The 18,670-nt window shown below is 58.8% G+C and overlaps 1 protein-coding gene across 1 annotated transcript in view; it reads right to left on the reverse strand.

The window, feature by feature from the left end:
- Window positions 1-17,917, reverse strand: part of MGAT3 (beta-1,4-mannosyl-glycoprotein 4-beta-N-acetylglucosaminyltransferase) — a 35,231-nt gene extending 17,314 nt beyond the window's left edge. The window contains exon 1 of the mRNA XM_030815515.1: window positions 17,364-17,917. The gene's annotated coding sequence lies outside the window, so the exon portion shown is untranslated. The remainder of the gene's footprint in view (window positions 1-17,363) is intronic.
- Between the last annotated feature and the right edge of the window lie 753 nt (window positions 17,918-18,670).

Raw genomic sequence — 18,670 nt, forward strand, 5'->3', positions numbered from 1 at the left:
CCTGGAATGGAGAGACATAAACTTGGCCTGGGGGAACAGGCCAGGCCAGAAGTGGGCAGTGGCTCCTGCCCGAAGCGCCCAGAGCAAACATTCAGTGAATGTTTGGGATTAGCCAGAGGAATGAGTACTGCTGGTGGCATTTCAGGCACAGGGCTCTTTATCTCTCAGGGAGAGGGCCACCCTCAGAAGAGAGCCCCCTCTGCAGGGCCACACAGGACCACGGACCTGCTGTGTGCAGAGCCAGGAGGCAGTGGGAGCCCGTGGGGGCTGGGCCAGTGTGCAGGGAAGGTGCTTGGGGCTGTGAGAGGGTTGGGGGTGATGTGAAGACTGTAGCACTACTGGCCTCACTTCATTCCACCCCCACAGGCACACAGGGCCTCAAATTCGCAGCTGGCAAGTGACAGCAGCAGAGTCCACACCCACCTGCAGCCTTGGGGCTTCTCAGAGTTTCAGGGGCAAAGTCCAGGCTGCTGCTTTCAGCCTTGCCCAAAGCAAGGGCCCCTCTCACCCCCACTGCCATCAGGACCCCATGGGCCTGCCATTTGCAGTCACCGGGCTCTCCAGCTCTGGTAGATGATTGGATCCACTGCCCAGGAAAGCTGCATCTGCCCATCCTGCCAAACTCCTAAGCCCCTCTCACCGGCCTGAAACCATGTGAGCACCCCGGTGGCACACGGCAAGGCCAGGCTGAAATTATGCTTCCCAGAGCCCAGAGTTCCCTGAAAGGCCAAGGGGACCCAGGGCAGCCCTTCCCACCACTACCCAACTCCAACAGGAACGGATCACCCTGGACAGTGCGCCGTGTCCGGGTCTCCTGCAGCTTAAAGGAGGCTCAAGGTCCAAAAAGTCAGGAAACTTCCAAGGTGAGGCCCAGAATCCAGGAGGCTCCGGAGGCCCTGGCTCCTGACCCACACTGCAGACCCCTGCCCCTATCTATCCTGGAGATAGCACTCCACATCCATCTGCCCCCTGCCCACACCGTGCCAGCCCACCTCCATCCAGGCTGCCCTCCTCGTCCATCCACCACCCTCCCCTTAACTTCCATCCCCCCACCCCCATTATTTTCCCCTAGCCCCGATCACCCGGAACTTGGAGACAAGCAAGGGAGGGGTCCCATGCCACCTGCACCACCTCCTTGGAGAGTTTGTTTGCTGCTGTCTGCCTGATCCTGGCCTCCAGCTAGCCTGGCCTGGCCACAGGCCCAGGGATCCCCAAGCCCCTGTGTCCACAGCTTCCCCTTGCCAGCCTGTAATCATGTAGGGGGTGCTATAGTCTGAAAAATGTGTCCCCCAATGTTCAAGTGTAGGAAATTGAATCCCCAGTGCAGCGGTGTTGAGAGGTGTGGACTTTAAGAAATTTAATCTCCAGTGCAGCGGTGTTGAGAGGTGTGGACTTCAAGGCCGTGAAGGCTCCACCCTCATGGAGGGATTTGTGCTGTTATTGTAGGAGTGGGTTAGTTATCGTTCCTGATAACAGCATGGGCTCAAAATGGGTTAGTTATTGTGTTCCTGATAACTGCATGGGGTCAGCCCTGCCCCTCTCCATGTGTGGATACTTCTGCCCTTCTGCCATGGGATGACGCAGCATGAAGGCCCTCGCCATATGCTAGCTCCTCGTCCCTGGACTTCCCGGCCTCCAGATCCATGAGAAAGTTCTGCTGTTTACAAACTACCCAGTCTCAGGTATTCTGTGATAACAGCACACACAGGACTAAGAGGGGGAATGAGAGGACAGCGTATCTGAGGCCTCCCCCAGAGCCGCCTCTGATGGGGCTGTGTCAGTATCTTAGCTGTTCTCTAACCACATGTGGACATCCGCCTCCCACTGCTATTTCACAGAGGAGAAAACCTAAGATCAGTGAGTCAAACTGACAAGCCCTGGCCCTCCTTGTGAGTGACATGCATCCAACCCTCCCCTGTAGCCCACAGTCCCCAAGACTCCAGCCCGCATTGCAGCAGCCTGACCCCTGCCTGGGCCCCTTCCAGCCATTGCCGCTTCCTTCCCCTCACCGGCCCATACCTGCCTTGAGGCACAGTGTCTAGTCCCCTCTGCCTGGCTTTCATGGCTCTATGGCAGCAGTTTCCTCCCTAGAGGCTGAGCCCAGGTGTCAGTTAGATGACTGCAGGAGGAACTGACCTTGTCCCACCAAATGCTGGACCCGCCCTCCATCTGGGCTGGTTTCCTGGCTCCACCTCTTTCCAGCTAGGTCAACTCACCTCTCCAGCCTCAGTCTCCTCCTTTGTAAAACAGGTAACCAGGCAGCAGTGAGAGGCAGCCCCACCCTCCCAGAGCCACTCCTAGGTGCCAGGTGCTTGAGGAGGTAGGGGCACTGTGGTTTTACAGGTGGAGAGCCTGTCAGGGCCAAGCGCTCAGTAAAAAGCAGGTCCATCTCTTGTGAGCCTCGCCTTGCTCCCTCTCTGTGTGGAAGGGTTCCCGAGAACTGCGACCGACTCCCAGGGGGGCTGCTGGACATTCTCAGTGGGATGAGGATAGGGAACCAAGGAACACCGTATGCATGGAACAGCTCAGAAATACACTCTCGGCACGGCGGGACCCTGAGTCTCTGACAAAGTACTGGGCAGGGACAGGGTGGGGGCCAGGGAGCCTGAACCCACACTGCGTCTCCTGCAAGCGGGCCCAGGAGTCCACAGCCTTTTGGAGGGAGTTGGGTGTCTCTGGGAGTGGGGGCAGAGGCTGGATTCTGCCCAGAGGAGACGGCCAGACAGCTACTGTACTGCTGGCTCCAAGCCCAAGGGTCCACCCTTAGCAAGGCATTCATTCCCCAGTGTGGAGAACACCCCTCTTGAGGGTGAAGACAGAAATCACACCCTACCCTGGAAGGAGGCTAAGCCCAGAGCTTTGAGCATTCCTGCTGCTGGGGAGCTTTGTACAAAAAGCCCCACCCTCCAATACCTCGCCCTCTAGGGACTCCTCCCTCTTCCTAGCCCTTGCCTTCCCTGGGGGGCTGCCCTCAGCCCAGCCTGCTCAGTAGTTCCCCCACGCTATCCCCTAAGCCTGGAGAGGAATTTCCTGTTTGCTTGTCTTGCTCGGGGTGGTGGCTGACCGCAGAGAACAGCGCAATAGCATCCAGTGAAAGAATGAGTGAATGAGTACCGTGTCGCTCTGCCCCTCTGCCCCTGTGCCTCATGTCTCTGTCTGTCAGATTGTGTGGCACCTGCCCTGAAGGGCTGCCGAAAGGCCTTCATGGGAAGAATAGAACTGATGCCCTGTGTGGTGTCGGGGACAGGGGGACTCCCAAGGGCACAGGGGCCTTGCCATCTCTGCAGAGGAAGGCCGGCAGGGACTGATGGCCGGAAGGGCGGGGGTAGGAGTGGGGGCTGGGAGGGCGAAGGAAGGAGGAATGAAGAGGAGGTTGGAATTGGGTGAGGGCAGTGAGAAGGGGCTGCTCAAGCCTGTAATTATTAATTGGGCAGATGATTAATTATTAACAAAGCTTCGGGTTAGAGGAAGGAAGGAACACAGCTTCTTCTAATTCATCAATAGGCCTGTGTTGCCAGCCCCTCCGCAAAGGCTTAAGAGTTTCCATGCTTACGAGACCCAGTGGGATAAATCCTCGAGACCCCCGTACTTCGGGCTTTCAGCTCCCTACCCACCTGCCAGCCTACTCAGCCTTACAGGCTCAAATAAACTGCCCCAGCCCATCTGGACAAGAGAAGGGAAGGAGCCAGCTCCGCCCTGCCCTGGCTTCCAAGGTCAGAATGCCTCTGCCCCCACCCCCAGGGCTCCCAGAGATGTGGTGCCTCCCAGGCAGAGGGGCAGCCAGTGCCTTTGGTCTGAGTGGGGGTGGCCATCGTCAGATAACAAAGGAGGCCCAGGAAAAGCCGGGCAGGAGGGGGCTGGGCTGAGTGCTTCTGCCTCTGTGAGAGGGCTCTCCTGGACCCTGGGCTGTCCTGGGTGCCCACCCCCAATCTCTCAGGAGTCAGCGTGGGGTGGGGGCTGCTTTGGGGCCATAGCTCTCTGGAGTCTAGACTAAAAAGGGGCTGGATTCAAATCCTGCCCCTTCCAAACCCTCCTCCGTGATCTTGGGCAGGTCACTGAATACCCTGGGCCTCGGTGCCTTTATCAGCAATGTGAGGCCATCCCAACCCCAAGGGGATTAGAACGGATAACATCCAGAGTCTTGACACAGGCCAGTCCTCTGAGCTGGGTGCAGCCTCACCACATGCCCGGCAGAGGGGCAGCAAGGCCTGCAGGCCCCGTTTCCCCAAATGCTCCCAGGATGGACCTCTCTCTGCCTCCTCGGCCACCCCAAGGTCCTCACTAGCTTCCCTCCTGCCTCTGCAGCAGCCAGAGTCACCGAAAATTCCCCATCAGGCCACATCTCCCTGCTCAAGCCCTCCCATGGCCCCGTCACACTCAGAATTAAAACCCCAACTCCTCTGTGTGCCATGGACCCTGGCCATCCGATGCCTGCATCTCTGCTGACCTTGCTTCCCTTATGCCCCAGGCTCCAGCCACACTCCCCACCTTCCTGTCTCCTACACTCTTCAGGCATGGCCCCATTCCAGGGTCCTCGCACCGGCTGATCATCCCTCCGCCTGGAACGCCCTTCCTCAGGTCCCTGCATGCTCTGATGCCATGCGTCAGACAGGGTCCCCTGAGCAGCTGACTGAAGTGCTGCCCCTGCCCGCAAGCCCTCTCTCCAGGCCGTCCCCTGCAGCGCTCATCCCTGCAGAGGCGGGGAGATCCCGCTGTGCTGTTTACGTCTGCCCCGCCCTCGCCAGCCCTCACCCCACTGGCAAGGCCACAGGAAGGCAGGGTCACCACAGGCCTCAGTCACCACTGTTCCCCACCCCCCAGGACAAAGTCTGCCCTGGAGTAGGCACTGCAGGGACAGCGGCTGGATGACACGGAACAGTCCAAAGACGCAGGAGCCCAGATGAGAAGTAGCAACAGACTTGGAGGGACAAATATCCTCTGGTTTGGGGGTGCAGGCCCAGCCTGCGAGTTCCCACACCTGACAGGAGCGCCTCCCCTGCCCAGTGGCCCCAGAGAAAGCCCCTGCTCTGCTGAGTTCAGCGCCGCCCTGCCCTGCAGCCCCGGCAGTGCCAGCCCCTCCCGCCCAGGCTTGCCATCCTCTGGTGACAACGTACAAAGGGCCACTTCAGTACACAGCCTCAGCTCCATCTCCAGCCTGGTGGGCTGAGCAGAGCGGGGGTACGGGGAAATGGAAGGGAGGGCGCGCCCCCCTTCCCCACCCTCTGGGGCCTTCTCTAGCATTGGGGACTTTGTCCCAGGCGTTGTACACTGGGTGGCAGTGGAGGGGTTGTTGGCTGGCAGAGGCTCTCACGCACCAGGTGGCAGGAGGAGGTCTGGTTCAAGAGTCCTAGGTAGTGGGAGTGGATGCTGTTCCCCTGGCACCCACCCATGTGTACAGGGCAGCAGGTGGTGGGCACGCTTGCATGCTCAGGAGGCCCGGTGCCAGATGGAGTGAGGGACAGAGAGGTGCAGACCTGGCGGGAATGATCTGGGCTGGGCAGCAAGGAGGGCAGTGGGCATGGGCTTTGGGTCACACCAGGCCTGGCTTTCTGGCCTCAGACCCTCTGTGGCAAACGAGGTGAAACTCAAATCGCCATCCCAACAACCTGAGCTAGTAACCTGTGACTCAAGCCTGGCACCAAGGAACTGACGCTCCCATGACATTCCCAACACTCCCCCTTCTGGGCCCCTCCCCACCCATTACCAAGGCTTGTCCGTCCCACTGCCCGCACTTCCCAAATCTGGGCCCCTCTCCACCCGCCTTCCCCCTTCTGGGCCCCTCCCCACCCACCACCAAGGCAGTCAGTCCCACTGCCCGAACTTCCCCAATCTCCCAACCCCGAGCCTACCGCTCACCGGAATGGCAGCAGCTTCCTCAATGAGCCTCCAACCCGGCCCCCATGAGCCAAGCGAAAGCCACATCTGATGCTGCCCCTCCCAGCTTGGAACCGCTGCCCTCAGGAGAAAGTCCAAGTCCCTCAAGGAGGCACAGAAGTTTCTGTGTAATCTCACCCTTCAGTCTCCGTGCCTGTTCCTGGAGGATTCGGCTGAGCTGCACTTCTCTAGGCCTCCCTGACCCCGGCCTACTCCCCAGAACCCCTTGTCCCACACAAGGGCTGTGCTGTCTGACGCTCCTGGGTCCCCAGCCTCAAGCACTGAGTCCCACACAAAAAAGGTGCTCACCCTCAGTTTGTTGAATGAATAAATGACCACCCCAAATCCACACACCCACACCTTCCAGTCAATGCTGCAGGGCTCTCAGGCCTGTCTGGGGCTCACACAAGTGGCCCACGGTCCTAGTCCTGCCTGCTTTGCCAACTTGGGCTTGTCACACCCCAATGAGGCAGCTTAGCTACGTGAATCCTAAGGGCCCCTTCCAATGGGATAGTGGTGGCAGAGGGGAGATACAGGAAATGACTGGAGCCTTCACGGCCAGGAGGAGTTACGGGAAGACCGTGGGAAAGGAAGAGCAGCTCAGCAGTTAGGATCCTCCCCACCAGCTCACGGCTCTGTGTTCACTGCCTCATGCCTGGTGCTGCAGGTGCGCTGCTGAGTGAGGGAATGGGCTTGAACGTGGCTCTGCCACCGTGGGGACCTGGGGAGGTGACAAGGCCGCACCTGCCTGCAGCCTGCAGCTCCTGGGCAGGAGGGTGGCAGCGTTGCCCTGGGATCTGGGAACCTGAGCATCTGTTAGCTTCCTGCTGGGGGTGGTCCTGACAGAGCAAGCACACAGCTGGCTGGGGCTCTGGGCACCCAGGGAGCCTGCCCTCGGCTGAACAAGGCACCCTGTCTCTCTTCCTCTCCCAATTACTCTCCATCCACCTCTGCTTGGAGAGGGGATGTGCTCAGGGTCAGGAACCCAGGAGGCTATGAGGGGGTCCTCATGCCAGCCCAGCTCAGCAGAGCCACCAGTGTGCCCACTGCTGCTCATCAAGGTGAGGGTGGCGGCCTCCGAGCTCCATGTTCTGGAAGACCCACATTCTAGGTTTGCTGCTCCAGGTTTCCTCCTCTAAGTTCCAGATTCCAGGTTCTCTGTCTGCATCTGGAGGTTCTACCTCTTTTTTTTTTTTTTTGAGACTGAGCCGAGATTGCCATTGCAATCTTGGCCTGGGCGACAGATCCAGACTCCGTCTGAAAGAAGAGGGGAGGGGAGGGGAAGGGAGGGGAGGGGAGGGGAGGAGAGGGGAGAAGAGAAGAGAAGAGGAGAGGAGGGGAGAGGAAGGGAGGGGAGGAGAGGGGAGGGAGGGGAGGGGAGGGGAGGGGAGGGGAGGGGAGGAGAAGAGAGGAGAAGAGAGGAGAAGAGAGGAGAAGAGAGGAGAAGAGAAGAGAAGAGAAGAGAAGAGAAGAGAAGAGAAGAGAAGAGAAGGAAGCTAGCTCTCCATCACAGGTCCCGTGTCGTGTCCACGTGTCTCCTCTTTGGGACACTGTACTTCGTATTCTCTTCGCGGTGCCCAGCAGCAGGGCTCCTGCCCACTCCTACCTTCTTAGCCTCAGCACCCTTTGGGGCTCTTGAGAACAGCGGAACCAAAGAGACGGGGCTGCCTGCACTCCCAAAGCGAGAAGGCCCAGCCCAGCTTTCCTAGGCCTGGGATGCCCCCAGGGCTGCAGAGGGGATCCCAAAGCACTCCCCAGCCAGGCAGAAATTCCCTTCCCCACCCCTTTCCCATCTCTCCAGGATGCTGCCCCAACCCCCTGCCCTTCACCCTCTGCACCAGCTCTCACTGCAATGGCTCCACAAGACAGGTGCTTCCCAAGGGCAAAGACTTCAGGTCAGGGCCTGGCACCTGCTTGGTGGGCACTCTGCCAACACTTGCTGAATGAATTAACCAGGAATGCACAAGGTGCCTAGAGGACTTCACAGCCTAAAAGACGCTAGTTTGTATGTGATGGAGATGTTCATGCTGTGTGCATACACATGTAGCGTGCACAAAACACATGCAAGCAAACTGCAAGCTGTCCACCCTGATGTCAGCAGAGCTGCGCCCCTGCCACCTAGCTCAGTCACCGGCGCAAAATAGGCACTTAGGGAGTAATTGCTGAAAGAACGGATGGATGGATGAGTGCTCTGTACCGGGCACAAAGTGTACTGGGTACAGAGTCAGATGCTGGGAGAGAAACAGAAACTCACCCCACCCAGGATCGGCTCAGATGTGATGACAAATAACGCTACCACAAGGCAGAACTTGACCCATGTGTGGGAGGATAGTGGGAAAATCACTTTGAGGCCGGGATCAGTAACGACATCAGCCAACAGGGATGACCACGCCCACTGGGCTTCAGCATGGAGGTGAAACAAGCAGCCCTGGCTCCTGCCTTGCGGAAGGGGCAGGAGGGGCTTCCTAAGGAGGAGGGGCTCTGGCAGCAGCTGGGCTGGAGGGGGCAGGCCCTTCAGGAGGGCAGGGGACCAGTATCAGCAAAGGCCGGGAAGTAGGAAGGTGAGGCTCACATACGGAGTATGACAATTGCCCAAGAGGCTGGAGCATGGAGGACGCGAGGGAAGAAAGAGGCTGGACCAGCTGCGGAGGAAGGTCAGAGGTGTTTGGACAAAATTCTCAGAGCACTGCATTCCAGGAGCACCAGGCCTGGGCTCCCATGACCCAATTTCCAGGAATTAGAGCAACACAGGCCTCCTGCCGCAGATTCACTTGCTCTGGTGGAAGTGCCTGGTGCTAGGCAAGCCCCACGGTGAGACCCACAGCCGGTCACTGCCCGCAAGCAGTGGCCACAGAATCAGACCACGCAGGAGCCGGCTGTCTCCGGGGCTGCTTTTCTTCCGCTGTTAGAAGACAACTGCATTTTTCTGCTTTAAAGGTTTCTCATCTGTTCTAGAACATCAGGAAAGCACAGAGAAAGAAGCAGGGCAGTGTCCCCACCATCCTGCCACCCCTGGGCCTGGCTGGCTTTTGACCAGGCCTTCCTCGCAGGCCTTTCTCTTCCCCATGTACCTTTTGCTGGAACCAACATCAACATGGGTTTCCTGTCACCTTCGGGCAGTGCGCATTTTGCTCTATCAGGCCTTTTTTTTTTTTTTAAGACGGAGTCTCACTCTGTCGCCCAGGTTGGAGTGCAGTGACACAATCTCGGCACACTGCAACCTCTGCTGCCCAGGTTCAAGCGATTCTCCTGCCTTAGCCTCCCGAGTAGCTGAGATTACAGGCACCCGCCACCATGCCCGGCTAATTTTTGTATTTTTAGTAGAGACGGGGTTTCACCATGTTAACTAGGCTGGCCTTGAACACCTGACCTCCGGTGATCCACCCCCCCTTGGCCTCCCAAAGTGCTGAAATTTTTTTGCATGATTTCATTTTCATATCTCAGGAACCATGGGCCACAGTGCCAAAATAAATCTCATTTCACTATATGGAAATTGAGTGCTAAGCAGGGGAAGTGGTTTGCTCGTGTCTAGTGTCTGCAGTAGAGCCTGCCTGATGGGTGAGGGACCTGATGAGTTTGTACAGCGTTCTACAATTAACAAAGCATCTTACATACATGGTTTCACTGAATGCCCACAGTGAGTTGGAGGGTATGGCTCTATTTTTCACTTGTGCCCATATCCCAAGGGAAAACCTTCCGAGGGGTGTAGCTGAGCCCAGGGTATCAGCCCAGAGAGGCCACGTGGCCAGCTGAACCCACCCATTTTCGCAGAGGGAACCTTAACGTCTGGGGCCCTGGGAAACTTGCCCAGAGTGCCTCAGAGAGCTGAGGATCTCCTGTGTGGTGTGAAGGAGGAGACACCAGGCCCCCGTGGGACTGCACCCCTCCCTCTTCCCCTGCCCCCAGTTCAGAGCATTTCTCAGCAGGAACCAGGTCAGATGCCGGCGTAGATGAGCAGGAGCTGGGAAGAGCAAAGCGCTCCGGGCTCAGGGCTGAGCTCTGGTCCTGGAGTGGAGAAAGATAAAGCCTGATAGACGCCGGGCATGGTGGCTCATGCCTGTAATCCCAGCACTTTGGGAGGCCGAGGCAGGTGGATCACGAGGTCAGGAGATCGAGACCATCCTGGCTAACATGGCGAAACCCCGTCTCTACTAAAAATATGAAAAAAAAAAAAATTAGCCGGGTGTGGTGGTGGGCGCCTGTAGTCCCAGCTATTTGGGAGGCTGAGGCAGGAGAATGGTGTGAACCTGGGAGGCGGAGCTTACAGTGAGCCAAGATCATGCCACTGCATTCCAGCCTGGGCAACAGGGCAAGACTCTGTCTCAAAAAGAAAAAAAAAAAAAAAAAAGAAATATGTATCAGGCCGGGCTCAGAGGCTCACACCTGTAATCTCAGCACTTTGGGAGGCGGAGGCAGGTGGATCACTTGAGGTCAGGAGTTCGAGACCAGCCTGGCCAACATGATGAAACTCCGTCTCTACTAAAAATACAAAAATTAGCCGGGTGTGGTGGTGGGCGCCTGTAATCCCAGCTACTCGGGAGGGCTGAGGCAGGAGAATCACTTGAACCCAGGAGGCAGAGGTTGCAGTGAGCTGAGATTGTGCCATTGCACTCCAGCCTGGGCGACACAGTGAGACTGTCTCAAAAAAAAAAAAAAAGACAAGAAATATTTATCAAATGCCTTCTACGTGCCAGGCACAGAGCCAGGCCCTAGTGCATGCCCGGTGCCAGCCCAGGGGCCCAACCCATCCCTGGTCACCTGCAGCTCTCCCTGTGCCCCTCTCCTGCGGCAGCCACCATCACTCACTCACCACAATTTGCCACAACCACGTGCCAGGCCCCAGGTAGCAAGATGAGGACTCACCACGAGAGATTTGCCCAGTGCATTAGGCAAGCTCTGGGCATCATGCCCTGCCTGGGACTTGCTTCCAGGAAGAGGCAGAGGCAGCAAGTGAAAGCATGGCGGGGGCAGTGGGGCAGGGGTGACCGTGGTCTATGAAGAGCTGGTGGGGCAGAGGCTACAAACACAGGCAGGGGCTGGGTCACAGGATCTGGGTTACAAGGGTTGGTGATTGGGAAATCTAGTAGCCACTACAGATGCCAGGGAGCTGGGAACTGGCTCTTGGAGTGCACAGGCCTCTGTATCATCAGGGCAGCATTTTTTTTTTTCTTTTAATTTTTGAGATAGGGTCTTGCTCTATCACTCAGGCTGGAGAGTGGTGGTGCGATCTCAGCTCACTGCAGCCTTGACCTCCTGGGCTCAAGTGATCTTCCCCCTCAACTTTCCAAGTAGATGAGGCTATAGGCATTTGCCACCACACCTGCCTAATTTTTTTTTAATTTTTTGTAGAGACAGGGTCCCACTATGTTGCCCAGGTTGGTCTCAGACTCCTGGACTCAATGAATCCTCCTGCCTCAGCCTCCCAAAGTACTAGGATTACTTTGGGAGTCCAAGTCAGTATTTTTTAAACTGTGGGCTTCCAGCCCTCCCATTGTGAGATGCTGACTCAGCAGGGCTGGCTAGGGTCTGGCAAACAGGTACTTTACGCAGGCCGCCCAGGTGGCATTGAGCAGGCCTTCCAGAGACAGGGCCCAGGACAGTGGCAGAAGGAGGGCCTTGAAGGGGAAGCCTGGAGGCCAAGAGGCTAAGTGATGGCTGTCTCAGGGCTCCAAGCCTCAGGGAGCAGGCCCTGCTGGGAGCCCACGGGAGAGAAGGAGCAGGTCTGGGTGACCGAGGGAGCCTGCTCTCTGAGGGTCCTATAGGCTGGACACAATCCCAGCCCTGCCACTTCCCAGCTGTGGGCCCCCAACTCTGGGTACCCTCAAAGTGCCAAACAGGGATGATAATAGTGCCTGCCTCTCAGCAAGTTATGAGACATCTCTGAGAGAATGCATAGAAAGTGGTTGATTGGCCCTGGGCCCAGCACATAGTAAGTGCTTGATAAAGAGCAGCAAATTATGATGACCTGGAGGCCAAGGTGGGGAAGACAACCGTGGGAGCCATCCACCACCAGGCCTGCCAGCTAGAGTCCCAGAACCCACTCGGGCCGGTCTCCCTCACTTAGAACCCTGTCTCTGGGCTGTTCCTTCTGGGAAGTTCCTGGCCTGCCCAGAGAGGACAGCCGGAGGGCAGGCTCTGAGGTTCTGGCACGTGCACAGGTCTGTCTCCCTGGCCTGGCCCTCACCCACCCCTCTCAAGGGATTCCCACTTCGGTAAGAACCAAAGTTTCGAGCCAAATAAGTTCATAAACAATAAGGTAATTAGGTGTGTGAATGATTTCCATTGTTTCAATTTTATTTTTATAGAAAAGATGAAAATAAGTGAGCCAAAAGGGGGAATTCCACTTCGGGCAGCCCAAGGAGAAGTACGTGACGAGTCGGTTAACTTCCTGACTTATGGGCAAGGCCGTGGGTCCCCTTGTCAACTCCATGCTGACAGGGGGTTCCTGGCCTGCTTCCAGCCCATTGGCAGCTCCGCCCCTTCCCGAAGCCTCACTGTCGCCTTCCTGGCGGTGGGAACAATAGCCCCTCCCAAGCAGGTCCCTGTACCCTCCCTCTGTAGTGTGAGGCTGCCCTCTGGAGGGTCAGTCCCTTCCATCAGGGATGGAGAAGGAGTAATAAGCAGGACAGCAAGGCTGCTCACCTGGGCTGAGAATCATTCATTCATTCATTCATTCATTCATCCATTCATCCATCCATCTGCACATTTAACTGAGGGCCTCCTCAGTACCTGTGTCACTGAAAGTCTATCAGGAACACGTAACAAACATGCCAAAGACACGGGTGTGGTGCTCTGGGAGCTGACAGCAAGAACACCAGGTAGCATGTGGGCTTCCCTGAGCCAGAGATGCTGCAGCTAAGATGTAAAAGTGGGTCAGTGCAGGCTGGGCATGGTGGCTCAGGCCTGTAATCCCAGCACTTTGGGAGGCCGAGGCAGGTGGATCACAAGGTCAGGAGATCGAGACCATCTGGCCCACATGGTGAAACTCCATCTCTACTAAAAATACAAAAATTAGCTGGGCATGGTGGCACGTGCCTACACTCCCAGCTGCTCGGGAGGCTGAGGGAGGAGAATCGCTTGAACCAGGGCGTCGGAGGTAGCAGTGAGCCGAGATCGTGCCACTGCACTCCAGCCTGGTGACAGAGTGAGACTCTTGTCAAAAAAATAAAAAATAAAAAATAAATAAAAAGAGTGGGTCAGTGTGAACAAGAGACTGCACCTCGATTTCCCCATCTGTAGAGGGGATTATCCCGGAACCTCTGTCACTGGCTGCCATAGGAACACAACACATGCTGGCTATTGATATTTTTATGGGCAGGAACGTGTACATGGGAGGGGCTGTAGTGTCGGGGGAAGAGCAGAAGGGGAGAAGGGTCTGTCTGACTTGGGTTGTGGGGCTGGTGTCACAGAGGAAGGGGGCCATGAGGAAGCTTTTGATGGACAACAGAGTTACAGGCAACAGTGAATGGAAGAGGAATTCAAGTCGAGGGAACAGTACAGCAAGGGAATGGAACACGAGGTTTGGGACCGGCTTGGGCCACATCTCCGAGCTCTCATTGGCTTAAGCTTGGGGCCCATTCTGTGCAGAACCCCAAGGCGAGGCCAAGGTGGAGAGGAGCCCCTGGAAGGAGGGGCTAGAGCAAGTGTGTGTCAGGGTCAGGGGTGAAGAGGGTCTCAGGAAGGGGAGGACACCAGGAGCTCTCCGTTCCCTCAAGCCTCACCCCAGGGCTGGTGCAGGGTGGCCCCTCACCTCCAGCCCTCCCATGCCTCCCCCTGAAAGCCCTTCTCACCTACAGTATCGCCCGCAGCTCCCAAATCTAGCTGACCAACACTCTCTGCATCCTTTCCTCCTCATTCAACCATCATCTATTAAGCACCCACTGAATGCCTGGGGACTAAAGCTGGCATGTACCAGCTCCCATTATGACACCCTTGTTAGGCCATGGGTGGCTTAAAATCAGCCATATGGGGAGGATTTACACCATGGCGATCGGCCAACTCATCAGGGGTTTGTTTCCCAGAGAGCCAGTTGCCAGCCTACTATTGCCCCCGGTTGGAGCAATGGGTCTGGAAAGGCAGGCCCCTGGGCAGGGGCACTCAGTCAGAAAAGGAAGACATCAGAGACACGTAAACAACACATCTCGGAGGGCAGGTGGTGTAGTCTCCGAGGAGGCAGGGGTGAATCGGGAGACTCATTCTAGAAGGAAGCAGTAAATGGCCACTGGAAACTATGCCAAGCTATTCAAATAGTAACAGTGCACCTCACCCCCATTTTATTTATTTATTTATTTATTTTGAGATGGGAGTCTCATTCTGTCGCCCAGGCTGGAGTGCAGTGGCGCAATCTCAACTCACTGTAGCCTCTGCCTCCAGGTTCAAGGGATTCTCGTGCCTCAGCCTCCCAAGTAGCTGGGATTATAGGTGCCCGCCACCATGCCCAGCTAATTTTTGTATTTTTAGTAGAGACAGGGTTTCACCATGTTGGCCAGGCTGGTCTTGAACTCCTGACCTCAGGTGATCCACCCACCTCAGCCTCCCAAAGTGTTGGGATTACAGGCATGGGCCACCGAGCCTGGCCTCAGCGCCATTTTCGACACAAGAAAACTGAGGCACAGAGATGCAAAGTCACCAGCCCACGATCACACAGTGAGAGAGGCAGGGCTGGGATTTGAACGGGGCCACTAGATCTGGAATCCCTACTTTTAGTGACTCTTTCCTTGCCCCCAAGCAGCCAGCACAGGGATAGGCAGAGCATCAGTGCCCAGGGGTATCCGCTCCCCAACAGATTCTAATCTCCTCAGGGCAAGGCCTATGTCCTCTCTGTCCAGCACAGTAAATTATTACCCCTACCTGAGGACATCGTGGTCCAAGACCTGGTCCCCACATGGAAGGCTTGGAGGTGGCTAAGATGAGGGGCTCCATCACTGCACTCTGGGGAGCAAAGAAGCTCTGGCTCTTGGGGAGCACAGCAGGATACCCTGAATGCCTTGGCTGGGCGGGTGGGTGCCCACGAGGCCAAGACGGGCTGTCTTTGCAGACCACCCTGCCTCTGGCCACTCCTCACTGCTTATGTAGTCTCTTCCCAGAATTGCATGAGGACCACGCAGTTCCCCCACCCTCAGCTCTCTGCCGTTCACGTCCAGCCCAGCCCTGTCGTGATTCTCATGGCCACTGCCCAGTGAAGCTGGCCTGGCCCACCAGCTGGCATCGGCATCCTCATTTTCCAGGTAATAATACCACAGCCAGCGATCTCTTGAGTGCTGCTCAGGTGCCAGGCACCCTGTATGCATCCTCTCATTGAATCCTCTCTGCAACTCATTCCACAATTAAATTCCCCCCCATTTGATCACACCTGGAATCCGAGCACTTTGGGAGATAGAGGCAGGAGGATCACTTGAGCCCAGGAGTTCAAGACCAGCCTGGCCAACATAGCAAAACCTCATCTCTATTAAAAACTTTTTAAAAAATTAGCAGGGTGTGTTGGCTCACGCCTGTAGTCCTAGCTACCCAGGAGGTTGAGGCAGAAGGATCCCTTGAGCCCAGGAGGTCGAGGCTGCTGTGAGCTATGATCACACCACTGCATTCCAGCTTGGATGACAGAGTGAGATCCTGTCTCAGAACAAAAACAAAACCTCCCCATTTCACAGATGTGGAAACCGAGGCTCAGAAAGCTGACTTCCTGAGGTGGTCCAGTTACTACAGAAAAAGAAATCATCAGGGTTGGGCGAGGTGGCTCACGCCTGTAATCCCAGCACTTTAGGAGGCCAAGGTGGGTAGATCACTTGAAGTCAGGAGTTCGAGACCAGCCTAGCCAACCTGGTGAAACCCCATCTCTATTAAAAATACAAAAATTAGCCGGGTGTGGTGTTGGGTGCCTGTAGTCCCAGCTACTCAGGAGGCTGAGGTGGGAGAATCGCTTGAACCCAGGAGGTGGAGGTGGCAGTGAGCCAAGATGGCACCACTGCACTCCAGCCTGGGCAACAGAGTAAGGCTCCACCTCAAAAAAAAAAAAAAAAAAAAAAAAGAAAAAAAAGAAGAAGGAATCACCAATGTGCCTCAAGTAGCCCTGACCACACCAAGGGCACCAGGCAGACCCTTAGAATGGGTCTGAGCCAGTGGCATCCTCCCAGGCAGGTCTTGGCTCCCTGCCGTCCTCAGGACCAAGTGCCAGCTCCCTGCTGTGCCCTCCCACCTCACCTCCACCTGGCCTCCCTGCCAGCCTCTCCCGTCTTCATCTCACTTCTTCCAGGGGGCACCCACAGTGCCTGACTGTCAACGCACGCCAGGCATTCACACCTCTGAGCCTTTGCTCATGCCATCCCCTTGGCCCACAACGCCCTTCCCACCTTTCTCTGCCCAGAGATTCTGGCAGTTTCCTGTCATCATCTCTTCTAGTAAGCTCTCTCTTCCTCTTGGGCTGGGACCCCTCTTTCAAACTTTCCTAGGACCCAGAGCGGCTCCCCTTAGCACTCCTTAGACTTAAAACCCCCTCAGAGCTGCAACTCCTGGGGGTGGGGGCTCTCCCCTCCATCCTTCTGCTGGGCTCCATGTCTGGATCTTTCATAACTGCTCCCCCTCCAAGTGACACGCCAGTGCTCACAACTCCCCCATCAAGGCGAATCTGGACTGGTGTGTCCCAGGAATGAAGTGGGGGACCAGGGAGGAATCCCACTGGGGTAGTGTGTCTGCCCACACCCCATCAGGGGCCTTCAGGCGCGTCTCCCGGGGCTGGGGGTCATCTGACCTCAGACCACTAGGTCTGGCCGCGCGGCATCCCTTCCTGCTGCACCCCAGCTCGGGCACCCCACCATACACACACCCAGGCGCACTTCCCTCCCCACCCCCGGTTCCAGAACTCACTATTTGCAGATATTTATAGAGCCCTCCCTCAGCCAGGTTCCCTCCCCCGCCCTGGGCAGAGCAGTGCAAGGAGCCAGGGGCCCCCACCCCGGTAAAAGGCCGGGGGCCCTCTCCACATTTGCCTCCGCCTGGTCCCCAGGGGTAGCTACGGCCGCAGCCCCCGCACCCGCCCAGCCCCCGACTGCGCCTGGGCCTCGGCCGCCGCCGCCGCAGTCCGGGGTCGGGGGTGGGGAAGGCGGGCGCGGAGGCCTCCCACCCCAGCCCCGCGCCGCGCCGGAGGCTGGGGGGCGCCGCGCACAAAGCAGGGCTCGAGCCCCGCGCCTCGGGGACGTCCCCCGCCCGGCCGTGGGAAGGGGTCGGGCGCCGAGGCTCTGCCCTCCGGGGACCGGCGAGCTCTGAGGAGCGGCGGGTGGGGGGAGGGGGCCCGCGCCGAGTGGCTTCCCCGGCATCCCGCCCCCCACCGTGGCCCCCGGGCCCCCAGCCCCAGTGCGCCCGCGCCCGCCCCCTAAGGTCACGCTTGGGGAGGGGGCCGCGGAGCCGGGCGGGGGGCGCCGAGCGCGGCGCGGGAGGGCGGGCAGCGCGGGGATAGAGGGGCCGCGACGCCCCTCAGGACGCCGGGGTCAACTCACCCATCGCCCGCTGGGTCTCAGCAGCGGCGGCAGCAGCGGCGGCGGCGGCTCCGCGGCCCCCGGGGTCCCCGGCGGGGAGATGCTGGCGTCCGCCGCAGCCTCTCGCCCCATCCCCGGCTCCGGCGGCAGCGGCTGCGGCTGCGGCGGGCGCCCGGCATCGCAGGCGGCGCGGCCCCGGCCCGGCCCCGATCCCCTCCCCCACCCCCACTCCCCCCCCGTCCCGGGGGCCCGGCGCGGCCGCTCGGCTGCACCCCGGGGCGGCGGCGGGGGCCCGGCGAGCGGACGGGCGCGGGGGAGGGACCGCGGCGGGCGCGCGGGGGGCGCGGAGGCGAGGCCGAGCGCGGCGCGCAGGGGTGCCCGCTCCCGCCGGCTCAAGCGGCTCCGGCCCCCACCCCGCCCCCACCGCAACCCCCTCCCCTTCCCCGCCAGCCGGGCTCCGCCGCCGCGCCGGGCCGGGGGCGCCTCGCACCGCAGACTCTGGCCGCCGCCGCCACCCGGCGCCGCCCGCGCGTGCTGGGTCGAGTGTGTGCGTGTGCGAGCGAGTGTGTGTGAGTGCGAGTGTGCGCGCGCCCCTCCTGTGACCGTGCGTGCGCCGGCCCACAGCCCAGGGCGGCCTGCGCGGGGGCGTGTGCGGGGGACGCGGGTAGTTTGGCGTGCGGGGCAGGGAGTCCCGTTCTGTGTATGCGTGGACGTGTGCGTTCCGCAGCGTGCCCGGGTCGGTGTGACTCCGTGTGCCCGAGTCTGTGCCTGTGTGTGCATGGACGTGCAGACCCGTGTTGCGGTGTGTGCGTGGATCCGGCTGTGCCCGCGTGAACCTGGGCCGGGATTTCGCGCAGGCATCTGTGACCATGTGCAGAGGCCTGGGCTTGTGATGTGTGCACGGTGCCGGGCCTGTTACGGTGTCTACACAGTCTGTGTGTCTGCTTGGGGCGTGGGTGACCGCCGTACACCGGCCTGTGTCCTTCCGACCCCTTCCATCCCTCACATGCCCGAAGCCACCTGCGCACTCGCGGGGTAACTGGGGGTGCCTCCCCTCCCCCGCCCCCCTCACCTGGCCACCCCAGGCCTGGCCGGTCCTGCCCACCCTCTTGAGCCTACTCTCCTACCACTTGCCCACCAGCGGTTCTCCGAGGGCGCACTGTGTCGTGCCCTGGCTTCTCGTAGCCTTGCTCTGGGCCATTCCTCTCAGGGCTCGGAGGCGTCCCCCACGTGTTTCCCGCCTTTCAAGTGGTTCCGCTCTGTGGCCTACAGAGCAGCCACTTCCGCCCGCGGTGCGAGGCACAAGGCATTGTGGGTACGCAGCAGAC

The sequence above is a fragment of the Nomascus leucogenys genome, chromosome 7b (genome assembly GCF_006542625.1).
Source record: "Nomascus leucogenys isolate Asia chromosome 7b, Asia_NLE_v1, whole genome shotgun sequence".
Taxonomy (NCBI): domain Eukaryota; kingdom Metazoa; phylum Chordata; class Mammalia; order Primates; family Hylobatidae; genus Nomascus; species Nomascus leucogenys.